Source organism: Mobula hypostoma, chromosome 6, assembly GCF_963921235.1.
Source record: "Mobula hypostoma chromosome 6, sMobHyp1.1, whole genome shotgun sequence".
Taxonomy (NCBI): Eukaryota; Metazoa; Chordata; class Chondrichthyes; order Myliobatiformes; family Myliobatidae; genus Mobula; species Mobula hypostoma.
The window spans coordinates 22558515-22575189 of record NC_086102.1 but is presented as its reverse complement, the minus strand read 5'-3'; positions in this window follow the sequence as shown (position 1 = coordinate 22575189).

Genomic DNA, 16675 nt, shown 5'->3' with positions numbered 1-16675 from the left:
ACGTACCTTGATAATAAATTTGCTTTGAAACAACTTCTTGAACTGCTTCAGCTCTTCGGGAAAAGGTGCTGTGACAATACTATCAGGTTGGGAGTTTCAGGATTTAGACTTAGTGCCAAATGAAATGCAACATCATTGAACTTCAGGGTGGTGAGGAACGTGCAGATGACAACCCTTGTCCTTCTTGCCAGTAGAGGTTATGGTTTTTGGAGATGCTGTTGGAGTGGTCTGGGTCCATATCTGCAGTGCATTGTATAGATGGTACAAAATTTAGCACCAGAGATGAAATGAGTGCAAACTCAGGGCAGTGGATAAAGTGCCAATATGTGGTGGACATATCAAAGATCCAAGTAAGTTTATTATCAACGTACATATATGTCACTATATACAACCCTGAGATTTGTTTTCCTGTGGGTATACTCAAAAAAGCATTCGACAAAGTGCAACATGAAAAATTATTTCAAATTCCCGCTAAACTAAGCATTGACGGAAGGGACGAACAACTGCTTCAAAATTTATATTGGAACCAAACGACGGCGGTAAAACTTGATGATAATATAAGCAGTTGGACTAAATTCAAAGAGGAGTTAGACAGGGATGTGTTGCCTCACCAGAATTGTTTAATATCTATAGTGAAATGATTCTTTTTTTCTTTAAATACTTTATTTACAATTTACAGTTTTACAAAGACAAAATAAATTGAAGATGTTCAAAACAATACAAAGGAACTACAGCTCCAAGTGGAGCACAGACAGAACAAATCAAGACCAAAAAAAAAGGCTGCCAGACAATTTACAAGATTACCTAAATAAACTTTCAGATAAAGAGTTAACACAATAGTGACATCACGGAAGCAATGTAAAGTAAAATGAATAAAGGAATCTGGTTAGGCACCACACCCACTCATGAGACTAGACAGGTCAAGGTCACTATGTATGTGAGGTAATATGACACTGAGCCAATAGGGTCCCCATATTCTCTCAAATATATCCTGTGTATTGGGATTGCGCAGACGCAATCTCTCCATTTGTATAATCGACAACATCTCCTTGAGCCAGTATGCGAAGGTGGGTGGAGTAGTAGACTTCCAGGTCAAAAGAATAAGTTTCTTAGCCACCACCATTCCTAAATGCAGAGCAATCTGCATGTCATGCGGCAACTCAAGAGTCGCTGCAGAGCATCCAAAGATGGCGAGGTCATGATTGGGCTGAATGTCTCTAGAATAGACTTTTGAGAGCCACTCAAAAATTGCGGTCCAAAAATTGTATAATGTAGGACAAAACTAGAAAAGATGTGCTAGTGAGCCCTCAGCAGAGCGGCACTTATTATAGTGAAATGATTCTCAGAGAAATAGAAGACCTAGATGGGATAAAAATTGGAGGTGTTAACATCAACAATATAAGATATGCAGACAATAGCAAGTGCTGCAGAAGACCTACAAAACCTCCTAGACAAAGTAGTACAAACAAGTGCAAATTTTGGTCTAACCATCAACTGTAAAAAAAAACAAATGTATGGTAATATCAGAACAGCAGGATATTCCCAACTGCCAATTGTACATCAGTAACCAAGAGACTGAACAAAAGACCAGCTTTAATTACCTTGGTAGCTTTATATCACAAGATGCAAGAAGTAGAAATAAAAAGAAGAATTGCCATTGCCAAAACCAACTTGCAAAAAATGAAACCCATTTTTACCAACGACACATTTCTATGACAACAAAGCTACTAAAATGTTACATCTGGTCAATCTTGCTGTATGCTTCCGAAACATGGACTATAACACCAGAACTCCAAAGGAACTTAGAAGCAACAGAAATGTGGCTTCTTAGAAGAATGCTGAAAATATCATATAGAGATAGGGTAACTAATGAGACAGTACTCCAACGTGCCCATACAAAAAGATCTTTAATGAAAACATTAAATGAGAGGAAACTTAAATTCCTGGGCCATGTCATCAGAAAAGGAGAAATAGAATGCCTTACATCACAAGGCAGTATGCTCGGGAAACGTGGAAGAGGAAGGCAAAGAAGAAAATATATGGACACTGTGAAAGAACGAACAGATCTAAGTGTGCGAGATATCATTGACGCTGCATGGGATCGTTCGACGTGGAAAGCCATGTTCGCTCAAGTGTGTAACGTGCAAGGCACAGGAAGAAGGAGATACTCAATAAATCCATAATGGAATATAACCATAATAGAATCAATAAAAGACTGAACTAACATGGGCAGTCAACTAGTGTGAGAAATACATTAAAATGTGCAAATACAAAAAGAAATAATAATAACAAATGTATCAGCAATAAATAGCAAAAACATGAGATGAAGAGTCCTTGAAAGTGAGTCCATTGGTTTTGGGAATATTTCAATATTCGGTCAAGAAGAGTGAAGTTATCCCCTATATTTCAAGAGCCTGATGGCTGAGAGGTAATAACTGTTCCTGAACCTGGTGGTGTGAGTCCTGAGGTTCTTGTACCTTCTTTCTGATGGTAGCAGTGAAAAGAGAGCATGACCTGGGTGGTGGGGGTCCCTGATGATGGATGCTGCTTTCCTGCAACAATGCTTCATGTAGATATGCTCAGTGGTGGGGAGGGTTTAGTCATATCCCAGAAAGTTGCCTGGAAAAAGGCCAGCAATATCCTGAAGGATCCCACCCATCCTGCTCATAGACTGTTCGTACCGCTCCCATTAGGGAAGAGGCTACACAGCATCCACACACGAGTCACCAGACTCAAAAACAGTAACTTTCCCAAGCTACCAGGCTGATCAACACCTCCACCAGTACATGCACATCACCTAGCATCACTTTATGTACATGTAATTGGTCTATCTATATAACAATTACTTGTACATTGTGTCTTACAATATTGCTTCTATATATATATTTATGGTGTGATTCTTTTTTTTTATTTATTGTGTTCTTCATGCTGATTGCATTTTTATGTTGCATCAGATCTGGAGACACAATCATTTTGTTCTCCTTTATACTTGTGTACTGAAGCAGGCCAATAAATAATCTTGAATTAAGCAGGCTGCTTTGTCTTGTATGTTATAGTATTGATATGCTTTAATGATACAAAGGAACACGTGCTAAGGAACAGAAAAGTCACGTCTATTAAGTCATTTAACTTTTGATTTGCAATTTTCCAAATTAAAAATGGGGAAAATATACATAAATAGGAAGTAATTTTCAGCAGCTGTGCAGTTAGGAGCCTCTAACTAACACTATATTGAAAATACTCCCATTCAGTAATATCAGAAGTCAGAAAAAATATGGAAACAGTGCATCTGATTTCCCCCTACATCCCCCGAGAAATTTCATAAAGTGACCTTTGGTATAGCACATGTCGGATAAAGTTAAACTTCTCTGACTCTGCTATAATAAGGAAAGAATGCCCTCTGCTGTACCAGTGTGAATTACACCACATAACATGTCAGATTAAAGATTTAATAATACTGATCCCCGTATTCCCAGTGGAAATTTATGCTCAAACTGTGCTGGCACCTTTTTCTATTATATTTCAGCCTCCCATTTGGCACTGTGAACTAATTAAGTGCCAACTTGTAGGGCAGGTTCAGTCCTAGATGTGGCTCCTTTTCAGCAGTTACCACTCAGACTCTAAAACAGGTTCCTTCTCTCTAAATGTTTTTTTCTCTATATATGTTGTTACCCATCTCACAATTCCATCATAAAAACGGTTCTATCTCTATACAAGTTAGAATCAAAATCAGAATCAGGTTTAATATCACTGGCACATGTCATGAAATGTGTTGTCAGCCAGCAGCAGTATATTGCAATACACGTCGATCAAGATCAAGTCACTTTTATCGTCATTTCAACCATAACTGCTGGTACAGTACACAGTAAAAACGAAACAACGTTCCTCCAGGACCATGGTGCTACATGAAACAACACAAAACTACACTAGACTAAGTGAAACAACACAAAACTACACAAGACTTCAGGCCTACACGTGACTACATAAAGTGCACAAAACAGTGCAAAGCAGTACCATAATTAATAAACAAGACAATAGGCACAGTAAAGGACAAATTGCAATATAATAATGATGTAAATGTAAATATAATGCAAATGTAAATGTAATGCAAATATAATGTAATGCAAATGTAAAGCAAATATAAATGTAAACGATGAATTGAGAAAGAAATGAGCAAAAATTGCAGAGGGAGTGGAGTGGTGTTCAGTTGAGTGTGTGTGTGTGTGTGTGTGTGTAGACTAGACTCTGGGAATTGAGGAGTCTAATGGCATGGGGGAAGAAACTGTTAAACACAGTCAGGTTGTGAGAGTCCCAATGCTTCGGTACCTTTTGTCAGATGGCAGGAGGGAGAAGAGTTTGTATGAGGGGTGCGTGGGGTCCTTCATAATGCTGTTAGCTTTGCAGATGCAGCGTGTGGTGTAAATGTCTGTAGTGGCAGGAAGAGAGACCCCGATGATCCCTTCAGCTGACCTCATTATCCACTGCAGGGTCTTGCAATCCGAGACGGTGCAATTTCCGAACCAAGCAGTAATGCAGCCACTCAGGATGCTCTCGATACGTCCTCTGTAGAATGTGGTGAGGATGGGGCATGGAAGATGGACTTTTCTCAGCCTTCGCAGATAGTAGAGACGCTGCTGGGCTTTCTTGGCTGTGGAGCTGGTATTGAGGGACCAGGTGTGATTCTCCGCCAGCTGAACACCAAGAAATTTGGTGCTCTTATCGACCTCTATGGAACAGCTGTGAATGTTCAGCGGAGAGTGGTCACTCCGTGCTCTCCTGAAGTCAACAACCATCTCTTTCGTTCACATTCAGAGACAGGTTGTTGGCTCTGCACCAGTCTATTAGCCACTACACCTCTTCTCTGTATGCTGACTCGTCGTTCTTACAAACGAGACCCACCACGGTCATGTCACGCAAACTTGATGATGTGGTTCGAGCTGTGTGTTGCTGCACAGTTGTAGGTCAGCAGAGTGAACAGCAGTGGACTGAGCACACAGCCCTGGGGGGCCCCCGTGCTCAGTGAGATGGTGTTGGAGATGCTGCTCCCGATCCGGACTGACTGAGGCCTCCCCATCAGGAAGTCTAGGATCCAGTTGCAGAGGGAGGTGTTCAGGCCCAACAGGCTCAGCTTTCCAATCAGTTTCTGAGGAATGATTGTGTTGAATGCTGAACTGAAATCTATGAACAGCCTTCGAACGTATGTGTCTTTTTTGTCCAGGTGGGTGAGGGCCAGGTGGGGGGGTGGTGGCGATGGCGTCGTCTGTTGAACGCTTGGGACAGTACGTGAACTGCAGGGGGTCCAGTGAGGGTGGCAGCAGGGTCTTAATATGCCTCATGACGAGCCTCTCGAAACACTTCATGATGATGGATGTGAGTGCGACGGGACGGTAGTCATTGTGGCAGGACACTGAAGATTTCTTCAGCACGGGGACGATGGTGGCGGCCTTGAAGCATGTTGGAACAACGGCACTGCTCAGAGAGATGTTGAAGATGTCAGCTGGTCTGCACATCCTCTGAGTACTCTGCCAGGTCCAGCAGCCTTCCATGGGTTGACCCTGCATAGAGATTTCCTCACATCGGCCACAGTAAGACACAGCACCTGGTCATTTGGAGGAGGGGTGGTCTTCCTCGCCACCACATCATTTTCTGCCTCAAAACGAGTGTAGAAGTTGTTCAGCGCATCTGGGAGGGAGACATCACCAGCACAGGCAGGTGATGTTATCCTGTAGTTGGTGATGTCCTGAATGCCCTCCCACATGCGCCGCGTGTCATCGCTGTCCTGGAAATGGCTGTGGACTCGCTGGACATGTGCACGCTTTGCCTCTCTGATGGCCCGGGACAGTTTGGCCCTCGCTGTTGTTAGGGCTGCCTTGTCACCTGCTCTGAATGCGGAGTCACGGGTGTTCAGCGCACGCACCTCAATGGTCATCCATGGCTTCTGGTTAGCGCGGGTAGTGATGGTCTTGGACACAGTGGCGTCATCAATGCACTTGCTGATGTAGCTAGTCACTGATGCCATGTACTCTTCTAAGTTGATGGAGTCGCCATCAGTTGCAGCCTCCCTGAACATGTGCCAGTCAGTGTGCTCAATAAGCAGTCTTGAAGAGCAGAGATGGCTCCTGCTGGTCAGGTTTTCACCTGCTTCAGAACTGGTCCGGAGTGTCTGACGAGCGGTCTGTATGCTGGGATTAGCATAACAGAGATGTGGTCTGAGTAACCATGGTGGGGGCGGGGCTCCACCCAGTACGCATTGGGGTGTTTGTATAAACAAGGTCCAATGCGTTCGCCCCTCCACCCCTCTCATTGCAAAGTCCACATGCTGATGGAATTTGGGGAGCACTGACTTGAGATTCACATGATTGAAATAATAATAGAAACTATATATATATATATATATATATATATATATATATCTTGTTCTTCTTTCTTGGGCCCTTAGCTCTTTCCCTCCGCCATCAGATTTCTGGATGGACAATGAATCCGTGTACATTACCTCACTACTTCTTTTCTACTTTGGCTTTCTTTTTGCATTACCTATTTAATTTTTAAAAATCTATCTATGTATTCCGTTTATAATTATATTTTGTATTCCTTTTATAATTATATTTATTGTGTTTTTATGCTGCATTGGATCCATTATAACAATCATTTCATTCACTTTTACACTCCTGTGCTGAAGAATGAAAATAAACATTTTGAATCTTGAATCTTGTTCGGTACGAGAAAATCAGAGGACAGCTAATGTGGTTTCTTTATTTAAGAAGGGAAGCAGGGATAAGCCAAGTAAATACAAGGTGATGAATCTTACATTAATACATTGGATTCTGGTTAACTGGGACACATCAGGACCGGTATTTTTTGGCCCAATTAAGTGGCTGCCCCAGTTACCCAAAGCTTCATGGAAATAGTTAAATAGGTACGAAAAGGACAAATGGAGTAACAAGTTATGTATTTAAGTAAAATACAGGACAAATTAGAACACAACCAATACACCTACATTACACAAAAACTGGGTATTAGTTGTATCAATAGAAGGATTTATCTGCATCGTGTTCTTTGGTCTGTAAATGAACAAAATCAGTGCAAACACCTCATGCAGATAATGGCTGCCTTCACACAATGCTGTCAACTATCGCATCCTCCAAATCTTCATTTTCATTGCAACATTCAAGATGCCTTCAAATTCTTCATAGTTCCCAACTTGTTGAAATAGTGAAATCATTTCATTTTCATTCATGGACGTTTCTGGCATCTCAAAGCCTAAAAGCTTGAAACTTTTAGAGAGCAAAACAGTTCTGAATTGCCGTACTGCTAATTTCTCACAGCTATCAGTGACAAAAGAAAATCGCTGCTCTTTGAACACAAACACAAATAGCTGATGCTATTTTAAAAAGTTCTCTCTAAGCATGGTGTAGTGTCGAACGGTCACACAAATAGACACAACTGATGCTAGTTTAAACTGATCAGCGACAGTCTCCTGACCCAATAAACAGTAGAGTGTCCCAAATAAACAAAGGGAATTCCAGTCTTTCAGTTAGTTTTTGTTCTTTAAGAGTTGACCCAAATAAATGGCTGCCTTGATTAACCAATAGCCCAATTAACTGGAATTCACTGTGTATACATACACATATATCTGTAACCCTCTTACCACAGCTCGTAATAAACCAGGCTTGTTAGCCAACTCTGGCTAATAGCCACGTGACTCTGTATTGCATGGGTAATAGTGAGAAGGCCACCTTCTATAAGCAACACACATCCAGGGTCAGTGTGGTTCGGGTTCAACCAAACAGGAAAGTTCCAATGAGGAAACAAAAATTGAAGTGAATGCTGTATAAATGTTGCCCCATGCAAAATTATCATTCACCAGTAAATGAAAGAGCTTACACCAGCATAAATTTAAAGTGGAAGTATATTTACCAATATTTCAACTTTAACAGTTAATAGAAAAAGAAAAGGGGTCCATTACAGTTGAACCAGTCTAAATGCGCACATAAATTTGGAGCTCTGGTTGTCTGGTTGGTTGGCCAGTACCTGTTTATCTGTCTGTATTTGCAAGTCCCACAGGATCGTAGCTCTGTCAATGTCCACTACCTTCTCAGGTGTTTCCCATTTGGACTTGCCAGTGTTCCTCTATACAACTCCTGCAACTTGCTTGTGCTGTTCGGTGTATGCTATCCCTGCCTGCATCGCGCACCCTGCTACTCTGTGCTGGATGGCCTCAGCGGATTCCTTGCACAGTCCGCTTCTTGGGTCTTGTCTGGTGTGATAAGCCCCTGCTCCACTGCTTTTGTCTGAGCACCTGTTCTTGTGCAGCCGTGAGCAGCACCTCCGTGCTGTCCCTCAGCCCTGCCATTTCCAACCATTGGTAGGACTTTCTTATGTCAGCCACCTCTGATATCTGGCGATGGTACATCCCATGCAGTGGCTTGTCCTGCCATGGCCTCTGGTCCTCTGGCTTTGCTTCACCCACTTCCATATCCATGTCCCTGTCTGAGGTATTATCCTAGTAGGTACCATTCTTAGGGGCCATCTTTCTGATACACTCAGTGATCTTTCATATTTCTTCCAGGACTGTGACCTTGTGTCATATGGGGGATGGCTGGGAATGGACCCAAGTGCAAGACACAGACACTAAAGGACTAGGGACAGGACCAGGATACAGGGTGAGAGCAAGGATATGGACACGAAAACCGGGAACCCGGAACAGGACTGGACAAGAGAGCTAGGAGTTCGGGCTTGGACTCCGAGCCAGAGACTGGACAAGGACCCAGTACCTGGGTCTTGCCTCTGGCTCGGACCCCAGAACTAGGCAAGGACGAGGCTTGGCTGGCAGACATAATGAGGCTGGAGTCTTCAGGCTTGAGGCTGGAGACTAGAGGCAAGGCTTGGCAGGAGGCAGGAGGCTTGAGGCTTGAGGGTAGGCAGGAGGCTGGAGTCTTCAGGCTTGAGGCTAGGCAGGAGGCTGGAGTCTTCAGGCTTGAGGCTAGGCGGGCTCCTCCTGACGGATCACCACCCGACGGAGGCATGGGATAGGAAGGGATAGAACCAACCGCAGGTAACGGCAAGACGGCCTGGCTTACCCGATGGAGGCAAGGGTTAGGAAAGGAGCTAGGTACAGGGTGGCTTCAGGACAAGACTGCAGGCGAGACGAGGTGAGAGTTACCAGCAAGACAAGGCAAGGCTTCTGGCAAAGCAAGGCGAGACGAGAACTTCAGGTAAGGCAAGAGTTACTGGCAAGACAAGGCAGGGCTTCAGGCGAGGAAACAGAAGGCAGAGGAAGCGATACAAGGAGTAAGGACAAGAACAATCTAGCACCCACGCCCTGGTCTCTGAAGGTATTTATGCAGCCAGCCCCAATGAGCATCAGCTGCGTCAATTAGAGCTCAACAAGAACAGAAACAGGGTAGACAGGAAAACTTGGAGCAAGGGTCAATGGACCGGACCGTGAACCAGAATACGGACTTCACGGACCAGACCATGACACCTTGACACTTTCAAGTCCCCATCCTCCTTTATACCGGTGGGTGTACAGTCGCAAGAGTGCATTCATTTACTTGGCCTTTGCATCCTTAGTGTACCTCTGTAGTCTGGCACCCAGAGCTGTTAATCATTGATTAGCAGTTTCCAGGGCTTCGGCTATGGATATATCTCTGAACTTCCTTAGTAGCCAAGATGAGTCTTTGGTCTTCCCAACTTTCTGCACCTCAGTTAGTCTGCTGATCCCCACCCTTGTGGTTTCATCTTGGCTTCCAATCGTTGTCTCCCGGGGGGTTATAACAGTACTCTTCACTATATTTCATTTTGTAGCCCAGCATTTCTAGGACTGCAGCTGCCATGGCATATACCAGGTTATAGGTCTCAGTTATGCTGGAGGTTGCAATTGTGAGTAGTGCTTCATTGGGTCCTTCTTGCACGCTGTCTGATGGAATTTTATCACTCAGTCTGGGGGAGCCTAGATCGTTGATTGGCAGTCGCCAGTTTAGCTATGATCTTCTCTCTGATTGTAGCAGCCAGCATCAATATGACCCAAGGTGAGGTTTGAACTTGCATGTCCTGTGTACAAGATAATGCTGTGAGTTGTGGAGGCGGGGTTTGAACTCGAGTTTCTCGATCAGCTCAGTTCTGCGATGATGTTGCTCTGATGTATTGTAATTTTATGCCCTCCAGTTCAAGATGCGACAGCAATCCGCTGTTGACAATGTTTGATTGCTGGGTATCCAGTTGTTTTTCCGTGAATGTGGAAGATGGTCTTCGTCGGTGCCAGAGTCCGCACACGCGCTTGATATATCCTCTTTATGTGGGTTGCTGTTAAAGTAGCATTCCATGTTGTCCAGCCTTGTCCATTTATGGTTTGTTCCGGTAGCCAATTTCTCGCCAGATCATCCCAGTTCCCCAACCATAGGCACAGACCTTATTGATCCGGGCGACATCCGAGCCAGCATGACGCTTCTCATTCTTGTTACTCTTATCCGGAGGTTTTTGTGGGCAGATGTAGTGTAGGCACAAGGGGTCCAGCCTAAGACTCCTACCAGGCCACCCCCGCCGGGGTGCCCAGACGGTACCCGATGTCGGCCTCAAGTGGTGGCTGCTCAGGTACTCTCCTTCAACCACCAACTGAACATGTCTATCCACTGGACAGTGGCACCTGCTGGTTCTCCCCCTCCGACAGTCAACCAGTCGAGTATAGGAGTACACACAAAATGCTGGAGGAACTCAGCAGGCCAGGCTTCATCTGTAGAAAAGAGTGAAAAGTTAACATCTCATGCCGAGAATCTTCATCAGGACTGGAAAAGAGTGATGAGAAGTTAGAATAAGAAGGTGGGTGGAAGGGAGGAAGAAATACAAGGTAGTAGGTCATATGTGAAACTGGGAGGGGTAGGGGTAAAGTAAAGAGCTGGGAAGTCAATTGGTGAAAGAGATAAAGGGTTGGAGAAGGGGAGATCTGATAGGATAGGACAGAAGGCCATGGAAGAAAAGGAGGGGGGAGGAGCAACAGAGGGAGGTGATCAGCAGGTGAAGAGATAAGGTGAGAGAGGGAAATGGGAGTGGGGAATGGTGAAGGGGGGCAATTACTGGCAGTTCGAGAAATCAATATTCATGCCATCAGGTTGGGAGGCTACCCAGATGGAATATAAGGTGTTGCTCCTCCAACCTGAGTGTGGCCTCATCACGGCGGTAGAGGGGGCCATGGACTGACATGTCAGAATGAGAATGGGAAGTAGAATTGAAATGGGTGGCCACTGGGAGATCCCACTTTTTGTGGCGGAAGAAAACTAGGAGCTTGGCGAAGCAGTCTCCCAATCTACATCAGGTCTCACCGAAGTACAGGACACCACACCGAAAGCACCTGATACAGTGGATGACTCCAACAGACTTGCAAATGAAGTGTCACCTCACCTGGACGGACTGATTGGGCCTCTGAAACATATATATATATATATATTATAAATTTATAGTTTTTTTATTACTATGCATTGCAATGTACTGCTGCAACAAAACAACACATTTTATGGCACATGCCAGTGAAATTAAACCTGCTTCTGATTCCAATAAATTCCTAGAAGTAAAAAGTGCCTTGATGTTAGGTAGCCAAATGGCATTGTGGGAGTTAACGCTGTTTGCCTTCCCATAATAGCCTTCCATATGAAACATATAATACTAAAGTACATTCTGCCTTTTAGAGTTTGGGGAAATGGGAATGTTAGGAATATTTAGTTTTTCAAGGGCAAGGGAAATTGTAGAGAATCTGAAACGAAAGTTGTGAAATGGGAGTATTAAAAAATTGAATGTATGCAGAATAAAGGACCAAAGCAATGTGACCCTCTTGAAGATAAATCCCTAAGCAATTTGGATACCTTCAAAAAAAATCCAGGAAACTCCTCTCTGACTCACTCAGGTGATTGGAGCTGGATCAGAAGATCACTGGAGCCCCTTTAAGACAGCATCAGGTTTATTATCACTGACATATGTCATGAAATGTGTTGTTCTTGTGGCAGAATTCAGTACAAGACATTAAAAAATTTTTTATCATAAAAACTTAACAATAAAAGTAAAATGAAAAAGAGGGGGAAAAAATTGGCAGCATAGACAACCATACATCTGTCATAAGTGGGCGATGGAAGCGGACCCAAATGCAAGACACAGACACTAAAGTACTAGGAATTGGACTATGTTTATTAAGAATGCTAGGGAAGCCAAGGGGCGAGGACAAAATGATAACATGAAGGTAGACGAAGAGTGACAAACCAGAAAACCTGGACTTGGATTTGGGACCTGAACTCAACAGGGAACTCAGGTCATGACTTGGAACTCGGGTCTTGGCTGGGACTCAGCACCTGGACTTGGCTCTAGACTTGGCTCGGACTTGACTCTCGACTTGGACTTGGAACTTGACTCTTGACTTGGACTAGGCTCAGACTTGACTCAGACACAGGACACAGAACACTGAGCCAGGGCTCCTCCTTGGACACAGGACATAAAGCCAGGACTCTTCTTAGACACGGGACACAGAACACTGAGCCGGGCCTTCTCCTTGGACACAGGACATAAAGCCGGGACTCTTCTTAAGACACAAGACACAGAACACTAAGCCGGGGCTCCTCCTTGGACACAGGACATAAAGCCGGGACTCTTAGACACAGGACACAAAACGCTGAGACCATTCACCCCTCAGGGTAGCGGCAAGTGGCCAGACCTACCCAGTGGAAGAGAGAACATTGAGCGACAAAACCACACAACAATAGACTGCTCTTTATCTTGACACGAAAAGGCTCCAAGTGGCAAGCCTTCAATACCTTGGGTTAACTTGACGGGGATTCTGACGAGGTGACTAATGAGGACAGTACAGCAAGGAATCACTGGACCCCAGAGCTATTTATGTTGCCAGCCCGAAACAAGAATCAGGTGCCTCAATTAAGGCACCCAACGGAACAACTGAAAAACAGAATAACCGGAGTACAGAGTCCACGAACCGGACCGTGACAACATCAGCATCCTCTCCCAACCTGACATCTCCCGCACTGAGAACTTGTTGACCACATACGTGACACCAGACCTACAGTATAAAGTAAGCCCGGTCCTCCTTGTCACCCCTCCCTCCCCCTTTTACCCTTCTTTCTCTCTTGTCCCTCCTATCAAACCCCAGCTTCCTGCCTCACTTTCTTCTCTTGCCATCTTTTTCTGTCCCCTTACTCACAGTCCCTCACCCCCTCTTTCTGATGAATTCTCCTCTTGCCCGCATTTTCCCATCCCCCTTCTGACCAACACCACCTCCCCCAACCCTCCACTTTCTCACCCTACATGGCAAACAGCTCCCAAGACGACAGAAAAAAACACCTCATGTCAAATCAACTGTCTAATAAATAAATCTTTTGGATATAGAATTTCAGTATCACAATGCATTCTGAAGACAAGAGACTGGAGAATTCCTCAAACCCTTTTGAAATAACTTTATGCCCTCACTGACTCATGGGAATCCTGGGCTCATAGTCATTATGACAGTTCTCTCTTATAGTGGCAGGCAGTAGAAGTAATCCTTTGAACAACCCACAGCCCATCCTGTCAGGCTGCACCAAAACTAGATGTGGCCAAATGTGTGAATCCAACATAGAATTCACCAACCTTTACAGTACCTACAGAACTGGCCTGTAAACAGTGATTCTACTTCCCATTCCCATACAAACATGTTGAAAAGCAACACCTTATGTTCTGTCTGAGTAGCCTCCAACCTGACAGTATGAACATGAATTTCTCAAATTTCCCCATTCCCATTTGCCTCTCTCACCTTACCTGCTCATCACTGCCCCCACCTCTCTGGTGCTCCACCTCCTTCCCTTTCTTCCATGGTCCTCTACCCTCTCCTATCAGATAACCCCTCCTCCACCCTCTATCTCATTCACTAATTCACTAATCAACTTCCCAGGTCTTTATTTCACCATCTCCCCTTCTCCCGGTTTCACCTATCACCTACCCACTTTGTACTTCTTCCTCCCCTCCCCCCACCTTCGAGCTCTGACTTTGCATCTTTTTTTCCAGTCCTGATGAAGGGTCTCGGCGTGATACTTTTATTCCTTTCCATTGATGTTATCTAACCTGCTGAGTTCCTCCTGCATTTTGCATGTGTTGCCTTGGATTTCCAGCATCTGCAGATTTTATAGTGTTTGTAAACAAATTTTCCTCGGAACGCTTCACGTTTCTACACAGCACCCAAACTAAGCTGCAATTTTGCCTCTGCTGCATCTTTAAACAGAGTACATATTATTTTACAGCATTAGGGATATATTTACATATAGAATATAGAACCTTTGCCTAGCGTTTTATGGTGTAAAACACATTTTCCCCCACCCCCTATTTTAAAGGTTTCTCCCCATCCCACAGACTAGTTGTTGAACTATTAACACTCAATAGAGTGAGTAATCATCAAATTCAACCAGCAACAAAAAACATTTTTTACACTAGGAAAAGAGGGTAGACTGCATCTATTCCCAGACCGAACCCTGGGGATTAGTCTGTCCCATGTACTGAGTGTTAGTCACTTAAAAAGTCCTAAGGTTCAAAAGTAAAATTTATTATCAGAGAACATAATTTCACCACTTACAACCCTGAGATTCTTTTTCCTGCAGGCATACTCAACAAATCTATAGAACAATATGGCGATGGACCTGTTCTTAGCCACACAGTCACAGGTGTACAGCGAGTGAAGCGGGGGCTAAGCACACAGCCCTGTGGTACACCTGTGCTGATGGGAGATTGTGGAGATGTTTTTGCCATTCTGAACTGACTGGGGTCTGCAAGTGAGGAATCTGGGATCCAATTGCACAAGGGGGTATTGAGACCCAGGTCTTGGAGTTTACTGATTAGTTCTAAGGGGATGATGGTATTGAATGCTGAGCTGAAATCGATAAAGAGCATCCTGATGTGTGCATCTTTGTTGCCCAGATGTTCCAGGGTTGTGTGAAGAGCCAATGAGATGGCATCTGTTGTGGACCTGTGGCTTCGGTAGACAAATTGGAGAGGATCCAAGTTGCCACTCAGAAAGGAGCTGTTATGTCTTAACATCAGCCTCTTGAAACACTTCATCAGTATGATGTACGGTAAGTGCATTGGGCGACGGTCATTGTGGCAGGTTACCACGCTCTTCTTGGGCACCAGTATGAATCAAGCCTGAGTGAAGCAGATGAGTACCACACACTGCTGATGCAAGTGGTGAAGCTGATGCGAGGGGTGAGGATATCAGTGAGCACACCAGCCAGTTAGTCAGCACAGGTCTTCAGTATTCGGCCAGGTACTCCGTTGTGACAGGATGTTTTCTTGGATTCACTCTTTTGAAGGCAGCCCACACATCCTCTTCAGATAATGAGCCCAAGGGATCATTGGTAGATATGGGGGTGCACGATGGTTCCTCCCTGTTCTGGTGGTCAAAGTCAGCACAGAAGGCATTGAGCTCATCTGGAAGTAAAGCTCTGCTCTCCTCCATGTCGCTAGATTTAACTCTGTAGAAGGTTATAGCATTCAAATCCTGCTACAGGTGTTGAAGATCCTTCATTGATTCCAGTCTAGTCTGGAATCTCCATTACACCCGTGAGATGGCTCTCTGGAGATCTCACCTCTTGTAGCATTATTGATCTTCAGATCTGAATGCCTCTGATCAGGCTCTTAGCAAAATCCAGATTTCATGGGTCATCCAGGGCTTCTGATTGGGGTAAACCCTAAATGATTTCATGGGGACACACTCAACTACAGCTGTTTTAATAAAATTTGTTATAGAATAGTACAACACAGTACAGGCCCTTCGGCCCACAATGTTGTGCCAACCCTCAAATCCTGCCTCCCATATAACCCCCCCCACCTTAAATTCCTCCATATACCTGTCTAGTAGTCTCTTAAATTTCACTAGAGTATCTACCTCCACCACTGACTCAGGCAGTGCATTCCATGCACCAACCGCTCTCTGAGTAAAAAACCTTCCTCTAATATCCCCCTGGAACTTCCCACCCCTTACCTTAAAACCATGTCCTCCTGTATTAAGCAGTGGTGCCCCGGGGAAGAGGCGCTAGCTATCCACTCTATCTATTCCTTTTAATATCTTGTATACCTCTATCATGTCTCCTCTCACCCTCCTTCTCTCCAGAGAGTAAAGCCCTAGCTCCCTTAATCTCTGATCATAATCCATACTCTCTAAACCAGGCAGCATCCTGGTAAATCTCCTCTGTACCCTTTCCAATGCTTCCACATCCTTCCTATAGTGAGGTAACCAGAACTGGACACAGTACTCCAAGTGTGGCCTAACCAGAGTTTTATAGAGCTACATCATTACCCCGCGACTCTTAAACTCTATCCCTCGACTTATGAAAGCTAACACCCCATAAGCTTTCTTAACTACCCTATCTGTGAGGCAACTTTCAGGGATCTGTGGACATGTACCCCCAGATCCCTCTGCTCCTCCACACTAACAAGTATCCTGCCATTAACTTTGTACTCTGCCTTGGGGTTTCTCCTTCCAAAGTGTACCACCTCACACTTCTCCGGGTTGAACTCCATCTGCCACTTCTCAGCCCACTTCTGCATCCTATCAATATCTCTCTGCAATCTTCGACAATCCTCTACACTATCCACAACACCACCAACCTTTGTGTCATCTGCAAACTTGCCAACCCACCCTTCTACCCCCACATCC